A 3,912-nucleotide genomic window follows, 5' to 3' on the forward strand; every position below is an offset into this window, starting at 1 on the left:
ATATGAAGTCTACACAAATAATTACGGAAAACACAATAAGAAACCAATGTAAAATGTTGGAAATAAAACACTTTATATTCAGAAATCCATTTGCACGAGGTACTCATTCAGAGATAATTAGATACATAAGTAAAACTAAATTAGTCTTTCCTGAATGAGCATGTAAAAATAAATGTACTTTAGAAATTAAATTAAGTGTTTAAATTCAGATAACAATTATGTGCAAAGCCTGAAATATCAGTTCTAGTAATCTGCTCTTAAAACAAATGGTAATGCCCACAATGTATTTTAAACCACTTGTCCTATTACCATGCAAGATTAAGATTTTTTCTGTGTGTAACAACAGAAAATTCAAATGACAAACTGATAACTAATAATTAAGAAAATTTCTGAGTTTAAGTATTTTCAATCTTGTGATGCATTTGATCTTAAAACTCAGAAATAAATTACTGAAAAAAGAGTGAAATAATGTTTAGAAATTTGTCAATTAGCATGAAACAGTTTTTGAAAATAATTCTATTTCTGAAATGTACTGCAGTAAAAGATGCAAACTACATTTGCTGCTAAACTTGAGCTAATTGAAACTCTATGCCAGTTTTAGTCTTGCTTTCAATTAGATCGATGAAATGAGGTAAGGGTTTAGAGGATGTGCACCAGGTAGCCCTTAAGGGCTTGAAGATACTTGGAGACAAGCTGCTCTAGTCACTGAAAATCTTCAAATCCAAATGCCATACTCATCATTTTTTTTGAGAATTTTTTTGTTAAAAAATTCTTGGGAATTTTATGGGAAAAATTTATGGTGATAAGAAGTGAAAGAAAAGAGGGTTGAGGGTGAGAAGAGGGAGGCTGAGAAGAAGGAAGTGGGGCAAAGGGAAGTAGGGGAGCCGAGAAGGGGAAGGTGAGGATGCTGTGAGAGAGGCTGAGAGTGAGGGACGTAAAGGAGGAAAGGAGGCCAAGGAGCAGGGGAGAAGGCTGAGAAAGAAGGGGAGGCTGAGAAGAGGAGGTCGAGAAAGAGAAAAGGGAGGCCGAGAGGAAAGAAAGGAAGTAGGGGGTTGGAGATGGTCAACACAGGGCCTCAAGGCCCTAAAAAAAAGTTTGCCCACGATCTTTCTGAAAATTTTCTTCAAATGCAAATAAACTTGAGATTGGATCTTGTCTTCAAAATCCACAAAAATCACCTGCAATCTTCAGATCTGTTCCTGCACAAACAAAAGCTAGAAAACCCCAAAACATGTATATACAAAAATATGAAATATTCAAAACCCCAATGAATTAAAAAATTTAAAATTTTCAAATCTACAATAATATTCTACGGATCTAGCAGATTTGCAGATCAAAGCCCTCTATTAGCCAAATCTAAACAATTTTGCATAGGTTTATAAATAAGTTGGAAATTTTAAAGAGGCACAAGCCCAAGAAAAACCCTGCAAATAAAATATTTTGTAAGATGACTTCAGAAATTGAAAACAGTAGGTTCTTTAGATTTCTGTAATCTGGGAGTCCGTTGGTCCAGCTGAGGACTTCCACAAACACCCAAATCCTGAATGATAACTTTTGCACACTTAGATCTGATTGTTAGTTAGATTAATAGAGATTCAAAATAATCACAAAATCATCAAGAAATAGAGATACCTGCTAGTTCTATCAAATCAAAATGATATTTAAAAAACCCAGAAATCTGTGCAAGATACCTGTGCATAGATCAATCCTTGAAGGCTATTATCCAACAACTACAAATAAAAGCAGCAGAGTATTAAGAGCAATATTTGTTGGGCTTCAGTTTTGATCTCATTTTGCTTTGATAAACTTATCTAGTTATCCATTTATCCCTCATTTTCACTTCATCCATCTCATTTTAATGAATATTTGATGTCTAATCAGGTATTTAGCTTTAATTTATCAATTTCTAAAGTTTTTATTAAAGTTTGATTTTAAGTGCAATTTTGGCAATTTCAGAAATTCCAGTAATCACTTCATGTTGGATATGGATGCAGGCCACTTCAGCACGAATGGGATGCATGAATAGGAAGCTTGGGAACTAGGACCAAGCCACCTATGCTTGGTTCCAACAGAACGAGTTTTCTTATGCCTTTTTGGAGCTAGTCAATCATGACTAGTCATCCAGAAATCCCATCTAAATAGGGCTGTTTTGGGATTCCATGATATTAGTCATATTTCTTGGGATGATGGAGTTGGATTCGACTTGAATAGGTGGACTAAAATAGATATGATTGTTAGAGTGATTTTAGATCAGTTGGTTTCATGAACTCATTATTTAAGAGCCACACTTTGATGGCTCAACACACTTGACATATGATACTATTATGCTGTAATATTTTTGGTTTGAAGACTTGAGTTGGAGACTTATGTTACTTTCATTTTGCTGATCAATACATGGATGTTTTTCTGATCTAAAGATTCTGATATCATCTTCATAAGTGTGCAAGTCAAGGGTGGAGGGCCCCCACTCCAAGCTAAGTACACTTCCAAGTTAGACTAGTTTTATTTCATTGCAAATCTGGTTGATGATAGCTTTAGTTTTTCAAAGTCTTATTTCAGATTGCATCATGGTTATGAATAGTGATTGATTTCATTTGTTAATGGTTTATTCATCATCTAATTGAGTTGGAAAACAAATGTTCAAGTTGGGCATTCTCTCTATGAAATGGTGAATTAGAATTAGTCTCTTTCATTTACATGCAAATGGTTTGTTTTCATTTAGATTTATATCTTGAGATGAATGAGTTATTATGGAAAGCTTTGAGTGTCTCTTAAGTTAAGAGCCTTTTTCATGTATGATTTATGCATCTTGAGTCTTTGATTGTAATCTCTAATTCATTGAAGTAATACTTGAGGTGGAAGTAGATTTCTTGAGTCAAGAACTCTTCCAAAGTTACCTCTTTTAAGCTGATTGAATCAAGAGTTTTAAGATATATTTCCTCTTAGTTTTTAATCATTTATCTTTCAAGAATTGATTATATTAGATCTTCACAAATAGTGGTTTGCCTCCAAGAATAAACAACCCGGATTGATAGTAAATAATTGTGTTAATTTAGGAACATAAATTAGCTCAACAATATTACCACATAAATCTGAAAGAGGAACACCACTGTCTGAAACCCCAAAGTCCTTGCATTTTATTAACCATAAAAAAAGTTACAAGAGCTTTTTTAGAGCAAGTACATGATTCAAAAATCAAATCCAAATAATGGAGAGAGACTTCTAATTTATAGATAAATTCTCCAACAATTAGATGGCTTGAACCCCGTCAAAGTATTCTCAACCGTTGATGAAGATCAGATGATCTTTTAATCATCACTGTTGAAATTAAGCTACCTTTTGAGGAAATTCGAATTTCACTTTTAACTAACTCAAAAATGATTATTTTGAGTTAATTGCCTCAAAAAATTGACTTTGACTTAACTACTAAGGCCCAAGGGTCTAAAATATCTTGAAATTTTCAATATTCCCTTGGTTGGGGAACCCCAAAAATTAAAAACTTTAAAACCCACTAATTTTAAATGTTGGAGAATTTAATTTTTCATAGGACCTAAATTAATTAAATTTATGGCTTTATCATTTTAATTTATTTTATCCAAAAAATTTAATTAATTGACTCATGAGGGGGTTATTAATTTTTACAACCTTCTAATACTTTAGCATTATAGCTAAAATATTATTTACATGAAGTATTACTGTTTTAACCCATGAAGGGGGAACACCCATTCGTTATAGACCCTCAACAATTAACCATTTCTGCGACATAAAATATGATCTAGTAGGCTAAGTGACTTGTAATAAAATAATGTAACCAAATAACTAGAATTATTCCCAAATCACTTTTACAAAGACTCGATAAATAACAGTAGGACTAATTTAAGATCCTGACGACAAAATCCTCCCTAGCTTTGG

Source organism: Pinus tabuliformis, chromosome 9, assembly GCF_031772625.1.
Source record: "Pinus tabuliformis cultivar Carrire ecotype Pingquan chromosome 9, CPIR1, whole genome shotgun sequence".
Lineage (NCBI taxonomy): Eukaryota > Viridiplantae > Streptophyta > Pinopsida > Pinales > Pinaceae > Pinus > Pinus tabuliformis.